This window comes from Glossina fuscipes, unplaced genomic scaffold (assembly GCF_014805625.2).
Source record: "Glossina fuscipes isolate IAEA_lab_2018 unplaced genomic scaffold, Yale_Gfus_2 73, whole genome shotgun sequence".
Lineage (NCBI taxonomy): Eukaryota > Metazoa > Arthropoda > Insecta > Diptera > Glossinidae > Glossina > Glossina fuscipes.
Window position 1 is genome coordinate 133,686 of NW_023998436.1, and position 14,061 is coordinate 147,746.

Genomic DNA, 14,061 nt, shown 5'->3' on the forward strand with positions numbered 1-14,061 from the left:
TAGCATTTAAAAAGAACAAAAAATTCCGGCTACTATTTACACAGACTGCATTCCGACTTTTTTTCTAAAATAGTTTCTTTTTCATTAAATTAAAAAAATAAAACCACCTTTACACCATTTGGTAGCATTTAAAAAAAAAAAAAATTCCGGCTACTATTTACACAGACTGCATATTCTTCCTTTTTTCCCAAAAATACTTCCTTTTTCATTAAATTATTATAAATTTTCTTTTTTTACAATTGTTTCTGTTAAATACACTTTTTTGAAATCACTCACATTTTATTGTATTGTTATTACTGATGCTATATGAAGGCGAAAAGCACTGCTTTTTCTAAATCACTCTCTCTCTCTCTCTATATATATATATATGATGAAGAATTGCGAAGGATACCGCAATAGCAAAAAGTTGATAATTAAGAATTTAAAAAGTTATATATATATTTTTTAGTTAAAATGCAACAACAGCTTCCAAACGCTCGCTTACACCGACTGTACGGAGTATACCTACGATAAGATAATATTCAACGAACTGTAGCGATAATTGACAAACGCTTTGCAATTTATAGAAGTTTTATTTTCTACATTCAAATACATACACAATAAGTGGTTTTTTTTTTTTAATTTCAATCTTTTCGTTAATCAGTTTCACGATTCTAATTGAAAACTATATGCTGAGTGTATTGTGAGTAATGTCGCGAATTTTTTTTTTTTTGTTGCGTATGTTTTCGTTAGCCTGAGCTTCGATGCGAATGTATCTGAGATTAAAGAGTTTATTTTTTTTTTATTTTTATGAATATAATAATGTTTGTGCGTATGTGTGTGTGTGTGTGCGTGCGTATGTGTGAGTTTTTGGCTAAATCGCCGCAATGCATAAACAATGATAAAGTTGTTGTTGTTAAATTGCAAACACGTACACACGAGCTTACACATTGAAGCCGTCATCCATGATTTTTTTTTTATGAATTAAATACACGCGTAGAGCGTTTGTTTTTGTTTTTCTCGTTAATATACGAATTTTTTTAATTTTCTTAATATTATTTTTTATTCGTATTTATTCATAATTTTTTTTTGCTACTAAACATATATTATTCTATCATTGTATTGTATTCTAAATGCATTTGTTTTCTTCTTTTATAAATAAATTATTCTCAGAAATTTCAATTTCATTTTAAGCTACATGTAAGGTGTACATCCCTTTAGAGAGCGTATCACGTTGTTTAAGGCGTTTTAAATCTTGCACGCAATCGATTCCTTGCAATTAATTTGCATTTTTCTACTTAGTATATTAAATTTGTTTCATTTTTAAAACAGAAAAAAGTGTTCAATAAATTAGAGCATATGTAGTTTCGCTTACGTTATCTAGGATGACCTTTAAAAAAACTCATTATTCCTTTTAATCCATGTTAATTATAGCATGCGATTAATCCCTTGCAATTATTTTGCATTTCTCTAACCGCCAGATATCCCATGTGAGTGAAATATACACAAATGTGTCATCGAGTAGAATTTTTACAGTAAGATCTCATGCTACATATTGGTTTATATTCGTTCCAAAATTGTATTGCTATACATGGACGGATGTAACACCCGGAAGAAGAGCTTCAGATAGATTCATCTTTTATTATACCGATCGATTCAGGATTATTTTTTGAATCAATCCACTTTTTCTCTGTCTGTCTGTCTGTGCGTCTCTCTGCGTAAATTTCTGTTCAAATTACATGTCGCAATTTTTGAGATATTTCGATGGAATTTGGTGCGCTGACGTTCTTTGACCCCTGGACAAACGCTATTGAAAATGGTCCGCATCGGTCCACTTTTTTGATCCTGCCCCATATAACGGCCTATCTTGAAAAGTCATTATATGGAAAAAATATTTGCGACTTTCAAAATTTCTCGACAAAATTTCCTAGGTAATAGTATTGCGGTGTTCTAAATTGGTGTGGTGGTTTCACCGAATGGAGCAATTTTCTAGATAAGGTAGATTTCTTTGTCAATTTACACCGTGATATATTGAAAATTCTTACCTTGTAAGGGTTCAGTTTCCGTAGGAACGGTTATATGAGAGGGGGTTCAAATAATTGCCCCAGCCAGTCCGAAGCTTTCGTACCAATTAAGACTGCCGCATCAGATGTTCTTTGTATATTCTATGTCAGATCAGGAATTTCGTAACCCAAAAATAAAAGACCATGATCTAATGGATCAAAATACATTCATATTTCAGAATGTTCTTATATATAATAATAATGATTACAATTCGTTTTTTCTTCCGTAAGAAAAATGCTTTCTATATTAAAATAGTTCAAGTTTGTCGAAATGATAATCTGCTTAATAAATCGAATGTTCCGACATATTGTCGGACTATAGTTCAAAACGATTAGTATTTCTTTTTTTTCTTTTTTTGGTTAGATCAGTCACTGAAGGGAGGTTAACTCTAGGTTGTCAAAGAGAAAGAAGTGGGAAATGAGGAATACACAGGTCAATTGCGATTAAAGCAAAGTCTATCGCACAGAGACCTTTTCTAATATTGCAATTCTAAGACTATTGACCGAAAGCGCTAGCATCTAAGCCAATTGGCATTATGTAAAACACTACCGCACTTGAGATTTAAACCCATGACCATTGCGTTATTAGTCGAGATCCTTTGCCTACTAAGCCACTCAGTCAGATATGTTCCAATATGATTATTTCTTTACTTAACACTAGGTTTACGCAAACCCGTGCAAATAAAGATAGGAAGTTGAAATTTCGCACAGTCATTCCTTGATAAATTTCGTTGAAGCTTCCATTTCCTATCCAAGAGGAACTGATAATCTCTAAATCTCTGGGGCTGTTAACACTATGAGCCGCGACTTCATTGTATTCCTTAAGTAGTTACTTTACTAACTGAATTAAGCGGAATGGTGTAGGATATTTAAGGGTGAGCCACGACCGATTTTACTTGTTTCAAGGTTGTTACAGCGGCTTTATAACATAAGCAATGATCGTGTTAGAAATAGAACTTCTTATGGCGCTTATGGCTTTAATAACACATAATATGTTAACATATAAGAATTGTGAAAGTTATTTATTACGTGTTAATTATGTTAATCATTATTACTTTGTATTTGATTAGAAAACCAATTTATTTTTTAACTCTTAATAAAAGGAAAGATAGAAAAAACTCCTAAGATAATACATCAAACTGTTTCTTTACACGGTGGATACGTTCCTTTTTTTAGAAAGCAGTGCAAAAAATACACATAGTAAATTTGAGGACATAATCCGTGATTGTAAAAAGTCGTGTAAGATGAAAAACTCTGTATATTTTCGCAAAAAAAAATCGTGCAAAAAAAGTAATAACGAAAATCATGTTATATATTTATTTATAAAAATGTATTATATTGGAATTAGGAATAAAACTTAATTTCGCAACTAATTATTGTTACTTGGTAACAAGGGTCCACATTTACTACGGATTAGGTCAAAAATGGGTCGCCTTTCTTCACTAGATATGTCAAATATGCTGAGCACAACATAACTCAAAAAAAAAAATTTTTGTTGGGATACGTGCAAAAAAGTGTACTTGTTTTTATCATGAACCGTTTTATTTTGAAATCGGCTAAAGAAAACCGTGTAAAAAGGAGTTGGGTTTGCCAAAATTATTAAGAATTTTTATTTTTAAATAATTACAAGCTTGGCATAGGTTTTTAAAACTTTTGCTTAAAAGTTGCTTTCCTTTTACTTTTTTCTAAACTTAATTATTATTATAATTGTTTTGCTGACAATTTTTATGTTAAAGTTGAAAATATTCTTAAGTAACAACATTTTTTTTTATAGCTTTCATAAAATCTAATTAATTTCGATAAAAGTAAAAGATTATTTTTATAAATTTTTTGCTTAAAGTTCTAGTTAAGTAACAATTATTTTTAATTTAACTTTTCATTTTATGTCTTCCTTATATAGTATTCTAGTAGTATTTTTAACAATTTTTAAAGAGACAGAGAAAAAAGTGAAAGTACACAAAAAGTGCTTTAATTTTAACATGAGCTTCTAAATATATTCCATAGAATTTTAATGCCTTTTAAGATAAGATTTAAATTTTTAATTTTTATATCCATTCCCGAAGGATGAGGGATACATTCATTTTGTCAAAACGTTTGCAACACGCAGAAGGACGCTTCACTGAACTCATAAAGTTTATATATTCTTGATCAGCAGCAAATTTTAAACCGATGTCCATTTATTCGTCTGTCTGTCTGTCTGCCTGTCCTTGTGTTATCAGTGATGAACACTCTCTTGATCGGAAAAATGAAGCTATTGACTTGAAAATTGGTTATAAGGTGTGTATTCCATTGATCAACCATCAGTTCTAAACCAAGCCATGTCTGTCCGTCCATATGGTCTTTGCGTGGTAGTTTTCTGGCCGCAAAATTGAAGATATCGACTTAGTAGGCATATTGAAAGTTCTTGGTATTGAAAATGGGATAAATTGGTCAAAGTCCATTCCTCCGATAAAGCGTAAACTGAATGCACGTCCGTGTGCCTAAACAAAAATGCAAATTATTAATCATAAATCATTTTTCCTTTTTACTTTATAACGGACTCTATGACTCATGTACAAAAATGAAAAAAAATCGACCACGCCCACAAAGTGTTATAAATAACGTAACAAGGCGAAAATCTTGAAAATTACTCTGCACAATCCTCACGTGACAAGCAAAATGCCGCCAATCTACGTTAAACATGGCGGGCGCAATAAATTGGATCTTTTTATCTTCCCTTTAGCTACATAGTTAAGAATCGCGACTACCAGCTCAACGTTCTCTTTGTCAAATCTCAAATGCGGTAAAATTTACTTTGGCCGTAGCTTTAATGAGCGCTCAATCGGTAAAAGCGTAACACATACGCATTAAGCATAAAACTTCTAAGCTACGCCTACTACCTGCCTATGTCTTTGTCTTTCCTCACTTCTTTCTGATCATGACGGTGTTACACTTACGTAAACGCCGTCCTTTGAGTGAGAGAAAAATAAAAAATAATTATCGAAATTAATCGAATAAATGCCTGAAAGATGGCGAGTAGCCCAACAATGGCTTCCAGAGTAGAATACAAAAAGCGAAGATTTATCGTTTCTTACTAAATATGACGGGCGCTACCGCAAAGTGGCGAGTTAAAGTTTTCCTAACTTTCCCCTCAATATCGGTTTCAAGGAAAAGGTTTTGAAGAGTAACATAACATATGACACGCCATGTATGCTGATTCTAGTTTACATGTATTGAACTTGGAAACTAAAATGCGATCGTAATAGGGTAAAAATTTAAATATTGTTTACCTATATTGGTCTATACCGCGCACCCACCTTCGGTACACGGATATATTAAGCTTGTGACGATGTATAGAACAGCGAGAAGACGTGGAAGAAGGCCCACCCATTGTAAAACCGATAGATTTAAGCTGGTTAGTCTGTCTGTTTGTCCATTTAGTCTTCTTGTGCGTTATTCAAGAACGAAAACTATTGGAAATGGTTTGGAGCGGATGACTTTTTCGACCACTACCCATATAACGGCCTATTAAAAAAAATAAATATATTAAGCGAAGTGGTGTAGGATATTTAATGTTAATCCGTGCATCCACTACAGTGATTTTAATTGTTTTTCAATAAGGTTTCATTTAAAACCAATAGATTTAAGCTTGTCTGCCCGTCCGTCCGTTTATCCATTTGGTCTTCTTGTGCGATATTCAAGGGCGATAACTATTGGAAACTTTCTTGACCACTTTCGATATAACGGCCAGTTAAACGAATAAATGTATTAAGCGAAGTGGTAATGGTAGACAGTGGATTCACTAAAGTTATTTTTCTTTTTAAGCAAGGTTTAATTTAATTGAAGTAAAAGGTGGAAAATAAATTTTATATCAGTCACTTTTTCTGTGACGGGTAATTCTGGGACATTTAGAAAAACTCAAGTTTTTTACACAGTTAGTTCTTTATACGCCACAAAACCTTTTCATGTAATCAGTGAAAAAATGATTGGGATAAAATTTAGTTTCCATCTTTTAGTGCATTAAATAAAAGCTTACTAGCGTTGAATTATTTAATTTATTACCAATCAATTTATTCTGTTGTAATTATTTAAATTTTTCATATGAATAACATTTTCAAACTAATTACGCTAATACGTTGTCCAATGGGGTAGTCTTTTGTATATGTAATAAATAAAAAAAAAAAAAAAAATTAATTCAATGATTTCTTTGAATGTGACTCCGCAACGTCTATTAAGCAATATTGCTTAGGGTTTTCAATAAAATCGCTTGTTTTTTAAACTTTCTAAGAAATATAACAGTTCTTCGTATGCCCATAGCAACGCTCATTATACATCCTTCACGTTCGGAGTATACTTCTTTCTTTCTTTTTTTTTTTTGCATTCATACAGCACTTAATTCAAGGGCAACATCATCAAAATCACTATCACAAACGTCACGTTTGGCATTGTTAACTATGTAAGATGCTAGCTGCTGAAGAGAACTAAGTCTATCACGAACAACTATAGCTTCGAGATTCGATTTCTGAATGGCGTCTTCTTGATTAGCCAATAAGTGGCGAATTAGAAACGCTACCATTAGTTTTCATTATCAAAAAATGTTGAAAAAAGAAACCCATTTGATGGCTGTAGAAGGACTTCTTATTAAACCTACACTCAAGAGGATTTCGGCACATGCATATATGTAGTTTACATACAGGCGACAAATACAAACGTTGCAAGTGCCAAAATTACTACTCTATGGTAAAGTGCTTAAAGAAGCGTGCAGATGATATAAGAGCATAAGTAATTTACACTTATTGAGGCCTTAGGAATCTGCACTTAAATCATTGCGCCGCCAAAATTATTGAGAGACCCTGCACAAAGATCTAACAACAGCTTTCTTACTTGTATCATCAACAAGATTGCACATGAACGCCATTGGAATTATTGTGTAAAAAATCACTTACAAAATACTCATAAAAATAAATTTGCACTCAAGACAATTTCATGGGAAGTGTGTGTAAATTCCATCAGTTAAATGTCTATGAAATCATTCCAAGTTTACGGAAAGCATAAGTAAGATCGTGAAGGTTAAAATATTGCAAATGTTTTAAACAAATAGCAACAACGGAGTACAAACATTGCTACTAAGTAATTCTATATAAAATTCTATATAAAATATATGCATAATTCTGTGAAGAAAAGAAACACTTTAAAGAGTTGAAAATAGAAACTAACTCAAAGTTGATAAAGCCCTTCAAGAACTTTTTATACCCATCATCGAAGAATGAGGGGTGTATTCATTTTGTCAAAACGTTTGCAACGTCCAGAAGGAAGCAGCAGAGACCCCATCAAAAGTATGCATAGTCTTGATCAGAATCAAATTCTAAATGATATAAACATGTCCGTCTATCCGTCTGTCCGTCTGTGTACTGTCTGTTGTCAAAATTCTCCTAGCTGCAAAAATAAACCTATCGACTTCCAATTTTGCCGAAACATTGGAAGTTCTTGCACGCAGGTTGGTATTGAAAATGAACCAAAACGGTTGAGAGACACGCCTACAGCACAACGTGAACTGAGAATCTCTGTGTTTTTCAAACGGAATGAAAGATTGGTTTTTTGTTTATTACTCATAAACTATAGGAGAAAAATGTCTATCCCTCTGATGTCTGTCCATCTAAATTTGCGTTCATAGATCACCATTGTTAAGATATTTTGATGAAATTTAATACAGTGACGTGTTTTGGCCCAAAGACGCACACTCTCGAAAATGGTTTTGATCGGTTTACTTTTTCGACCACTCCACATTTAACGCTCCATTCCGAGAAGTCGTTACATGGAAAAAAATTGTAATTTTCAAAATTTCTCAGCAAAAGTGGCTAAGTAGTAGTATTTCGACATTCCAAATTCATATGAAAACTTTACACCGAGTGTGGCAGTTTTCGCACTCTCTTTCATATAGCAAAAACTGAAGTTTCATACATAATTTCATACAAAAATGAACTCTACAAAACTTGGCCCATCTACACCTATATTTGTATTCTGCCCTATGTAAGCACTAAGCTTGTACTACATTAGGATGTGTTTTGAGGCTGCTTCTTCATTAATACGCATATGAAAAATATGCCTTTATATAGAAACAACATACAATTATTGCACCCTATAATAAAGATGGTGTAGGCTATTTAAACGTCGGCCTTGCCTGACTATAATGTTCTTATTTATTTTTTCAATACCTTTGAAAGGGGTAAAAACAAACTTCAAAATCCTCACAAAGTTTTTAATTTGGAATGCAGCTAAAGATGTCCGTCTTTCCGTCAGTCCATCTCTCTGTCCGGGCAACTTTGTCGTATTTGTGGTAAACAGTTTCCCGTTATTAAATTTGCAAAAGAATTCGGGAGGGACATAAACTTTTCACAGGGCACGCCTACAATGCTCACACGTCTATGCGACAAAAACTTTTATTTTGAAAATAGAAAAAATCATCTGTGGCCACTCCATATTATAGAGCAAGAAAATACAGTTCTTTTCTTGTTTAAGGATAACAGTGAAGGGTATAAAAGATTCGGTCACAAGCGAATATAATTTTTTTACTCGTTTTCATATGTAATAATTACACCCATTATAAATTATCTTTACTTTCGAATAAAATATCAAAAGAAAATTCCCAGCTAAAGTAAATATTAAATAAATTTAAGTGAAATAGATAAAAACTAAATTTTTTTATTGATTTTTCTCTATAATATCAATTATTTAGAATTAATTGTACTATAAAGGGCAATTTGCTCAAGCATTATAATATTTAAATTATATAGTAATTGCCAATCTCACCCAACGTACAAATGATCGTTTAATTCGAATTGAAGTTAAGCATGTGGGCAAATTTCAATGGAACGAAAGAATAGAAAATTTCTAATAAAATCACTCGCAAATGACTTTCCACTCCCACCTGTATCAGATGATATATGGTATGTAAACTTAATGAAATTCGGTTGGCTACGGAATACAGCAGCAGGCGATACAAGCTTTAAAGAGACAGAAAAAACTCGCAAATTCCCAAGAAGACAGCTGGCTCTCCAAAAGTAAATGAGCCACATAGAGTGTAAAGCAGAAACATGCGAGGAACCAAGAGAATTGTTTCGCACCTCCGCAAATATTATGCCCTATGCAACTTGTGTGCGTGCCGGTGTGTGCAGATGTGTGTGCTTCTTTTAGAGATAGAAATGCATTCATCAGCAGCATACACCATTCGCCATCCACGGTGCCTACGTACTAAAACTAAAATCCCCCCCCCCTTCCCCCCCCCCCCCCTTTTTGACATACATATAACGAGTTCTCAAAAGAAGGCTGTATATGAAGAGTGGTAGAGAAATTGGGTCGATCCGAACGATTTTTATCATAATCGATTTAAGCTTGTCTGTCCGTCTGTCCGCCTTGCTTTCACTTCTATTTTGTTCTAAATTGTTGCGAAAAATATAATTTAAAAATCTTACCTTTTTTCATATAGATTTATGAGGTGTCCACAGAAGTGTTTTACGTTACCTAATTTCGAGGGACCATGTCTCCAAATCCAACCATGTCTTCATGGCAACTACTTAACAGAGGTCTGTTACGGCTTACAAAGCTCCTTTAAGAGGGTTGATAAGTCTCTTTGGTAGATAAACTTGAATTTATTTTCAAAACCTTCGGTCACTAACCACCACGTTTCTAGATTCTTGCATTGTGTAAGTAATTCAAATAGCAAGATGCGACTTTTTGTTGTCTCCTGGAGCCGTGATTTAATACATACACTTCGCGCTTATAATATGCAATTGATATTGTTAGCTTAAGAGCGCCTTCTGTAGATGAAAATACAACCAAACCTCTGTCTACCTGCATTCTTCGGCGTTTTTGAATTGAATTTCAAGTAAATAAGACGTATTTCACTTTTAAAATAAAGATACTTGCAACACCATTAGTAGGTAAAGTTTCCACTTCTAGAACAAAAATATATTAAATTTGTGAGCTTGTATGTAACACTCACAAGGAATTGGGAAAGACCTAATTATCAAGTGTATCTGTCCGTTCTATTCTAACAATATATCAAGTTTATACGGGTGTTCGCGACACTTAGAGGGACTTAAGATAAACCCACGATTTACTATCTCGTCTGCCCGTCAGCCCGTCTTGTTTTAAGGAAGTATTACGCTTGCTCGGATGTGCGCGTCCAAAAGTGCAGAAGAAGCCCATCATTTATTATCCCGCTCTTGTTTGTCAGGCCATATTAACTTTGTACGGATATATGCAACATCCAGAAGGACGTAAGCCAGGCCCATCGTTTACTGTACGGACCTTGTCTGTCGGTTAGTCCATCTTATTTTAAGGGTATAATAGGTTTGCGCGGATCTATGCGACACTCAGAATAACGCGGAATAGAACCAACGTTGACTACAGAATGCGTCCGTCTGTCCGTCTTGTTTTCTGTGTTCAATCTACAAGTCGCGGTCTTTAAAATATTTTGATAAAATTTTGTACATTGGAGATACTTTAGGTTAAGAACGATCCCTATTGAAATTGGTTCGGAGCCAGTGCCTGCTCATATAACAATTTACATAACATTGGAGATACTTTAGGTCAAGAACGATCCCTATTGAAATTGGTTCGGAGCCAGTGCCTGCTCATATAACAATTTATTATGAAAAATCGTTATAAGAATAACTGTAATAAGGCTTTTTAATAGTGGGTCATTTACACTTGTTTTTGACTATAAATTATGTAAACATAAAAATATCCTGTCAAGTTTCATCTAAAACTCTTATTTCCTTCATACTTTTTTTTTCAAAAATGGACTTGCCCCTGTTTCAAAATAAACCTCTCATATATGTATATGTTAAATCTTTATGTATATTAAATTGTTATTAATTTCATTACGTGATCAGTCACTACTACTTCATTAAACTTAAACCTTGACATTGATATGCATCACTTCTTTTCCCCAGCGGTCAGTGACACAACACCCTCGACTAAAACGTATAATTTCATATGCATTCTATACATAGTATATGTAGCTTATATTGTAAATTGATAATATTTGATTCTCACATTTATGTATGTTAAGATTTTCAAGGGATTAACCAATCGATATACATAAGTGAATTAAAATTATGCTTAAACTCTATTCTAATTAATTTGTTTGAAATGGAAAAGTAAAATATCATAGTTTCGTTATTAAAACTTTTCTATAAAAACCGAAGAAAAAAAAACCCAACTTTCCGGTATTGTAACAGAAAAAATCTTTTCTACTCGTTTTTCTTTTTCTTTATTTTTTTTTAAATATATGGAGGTAATCGATGTAACAACTAGCTGCAGCTTTGGCGGGTTTTTTTTTTAATTTTTTTAATTTTTTTTTTTTTTTTTTTTCTTAATATTATCGACCTGGGAGAATATATTGGGTTTGTCCAACGTTTGCTTTGGACGTCCCTTGAAAGTGAAAATGTTTACCATCAGCATCTGATTTTCGTTTGTCAAGCTGTGTATAGGGCAAACCATTTATTTTTATTATCTGAATTTTCTTTTATATATTTTTTTTTTTGTTTTATTCCTAAATATAAACATTTTAACCATAAATTTATAGATTCATGTGTAATTAAAAGGGATTTCTTTAAAGAGCTTGTAGTTTCTGTCAGCTTTATATGCCGACTAGAAGGCGAACACGATATACATCGAAAAGGTAAATTCGGGGGATTTCAGAGATTCGATGCAAACCATATGAATTGATTTTTTCAAGTCAAGATTTTGCCTTAAACTGGTCTGTTGTGTCGTTTCTCAATTCAAACTCAAATAGCTGGCTGCAAACAAGGCAAGTGTTCTTGCGAACATAAGAGTTGTGCACATCAAGGTCTTCCAACTGCGTTTAGCAATTTGGTTTTTCATTTTTTTTTTTTTTTCTTTTTGAAAAAATTTATCAAAATTACATAGAATGTACGCTTGGAAGAACAAGTGACCGGTTTATTTAATTAAATTGATCAACAGCTTAAAATAAAACATTAACCAGATATTATATAGGATAAGTGCTCTCTTTTTTTTTTTTTTGTGAAGAACACAATTTCTGATTACAACGTAACGTATAACGTTTGCTGTTAAGGAAAGTGAAATTGTTGCAAATCATTTCAATTTGTTTTTTTTTTTTTTTTCATTAATCTAAACAAATAAGAAAGTTATACTCGGCAGAAGCCGAATCTCACATACACACCATTATGTTTTTCGCATTCTACTTTCCAAGTTCTTTTATTTGAAACACATATCGCCGGTGTCGTGAAGAAAAAAGTCATCACGGTGTCTACCTTGTTCATTTTAGAATTAACCCATTTTTAGGCAGATAAGATATCTTCATGTGAGGAGTGTGCAAAATAATTGTAAACATTCGGTCTTGCCTTATGATAAATGAGCATAAAAGCTCAAAAAAGCGAAAAACCAGAATATTTAATTGTTTGTAACTTTGTATGGGCATGGTCGGTTTTTTCCATTTTTCCATGTAATAGGCAGAGTGTTTCGTTAAGTAAATTCAGCCTTATAACTTTAATAATTTCCGAGTAACGAGTAAAAATTCACAAACTTTTGTTAAGATAAACGGAGTTGCGTCCAGTTTACGCTCCACTGCGAGCTTCTGCTCTAACCAATTTGCCCCATTTTCAATACCAACCTGCGTGCAAAAACTTCTAATGTTTTTACAAAATTGAAATCGATATTTTCATTTTTGCGACGAGGGGAGTGCTAACTACACACGCCACACAGACCCGCAGACGGACAGACATGACTAAATAAATGCAGGATTTCACGCTGATAAAGAATGCATACATGTTATAGGGGTTCTTTAGCTTCTCGGCCTCAAAACGCAAGCTAATGTGTTACTACTTTAGTGCTTACATAGGGCAGGATCCAAAAATAGCTGTCCAAGTTTTATGGACTTCATTTTTGCATAAAAGCAAGGGCCAATTTTCATCATCACTTATTAAAACTTATACTTATGTGCTCTATAAATGATCAATTTTCGTGAAAATCGTTGTTGAGGTAGGATCCAAAAAATTAGCCGAAATGGTCGAAATTTGGCACAGTTTTTTTTTGTTAAATTACTATTACGATATAATTTTCATCTTGAAGTATTGAAAATTACACCTTTTTATCGTATGAACTTTAGTTGTCTCTATATGAGAGAAGGTGCGGAAATTTCCCCAGTCGGTTCAAAGTTTTCATAGCAATTTCGAATGTCAAAATACTATTACTTAGCCACTTTTGCTGAGAAATGTTGAAAATTACTATTATTTTCCATGTAACGACTTTTCGGAATAGAGCGTTATATGAGGACTAGTCGAAAAAGTGAACCGACCAAAAAACTTTCAAGAGAGTTCGTCCGTGGGCCAAAACACGTCACAAAATATCTCAAAAATTGCGACCTACAGCTTGAACGCAAATTTAGTTCGACAGACATTAGACGGACAGACGGACAGACTGGCTTAAATCAATTCAGATTACGATTCTGAATTGATCGGTATAATAAAAGGTGAGTTTATCTCAGGTGGTAAGCTCTTCTGCGCAAGTAATGTAGGGTATAAAACCAAATATAAAAGCTGGTGAAACAGATCAATCTGATCCATATTGAACATATTGTTGCATTCAATTCAAGAATCAATCAATGTAATAAATTCGATTCAAAATTCTTTGAAATATAAATGTAAATTTAAAATTATTATCAAGAGTTTGTCATGCTTTAATTGCTTGAAATAATATCAATATAAAATCAAATAAACAAGTAATTAACAGTTTAACAATACTAATTAAATGTGATAATTAATAAACTAATGAGAATGTGTCTCGTGTCTCTCTCGTTTACAAATGTATTCACATACCTAACTACTACTATTTTATACTAATATAAAAAAGCTAAAAGTTAATAATCTATATATCGTGTGTGTAATAAAACAACCACTTGAAAATAATTATAACATTAAATCACTTAATAGGATTTGCTTAATAGTTCTTGAATGAAATCGTTTTTTGTTTTGTTTTTTTTTTTGTTTCAAAA

The 14,061-nt window shown here is 32.8% G+C and overlaps 1 protein-coding gene across 1 annotated transcript in view; it reads right to left on the reverse strand.

The window, feature by feature from the left end:
- LOC119638082 (protein takeout) overlaps window positions 1–511 on the reverse strand; it is a 12,303-nt gene extending 11,792 nt beyond the window's left edge. The window contains exon 1 of the mRNA XM_038034706.1: window positions 277–511. The gene's annotated coding sequence lies outside the window, so the exon portion shown is untranslated. The remainder of the gene's footprint in view (window positions 1–276) is intronic.
- Window positions 512–14,061: the final 13,550 nt, after the last annotated feature.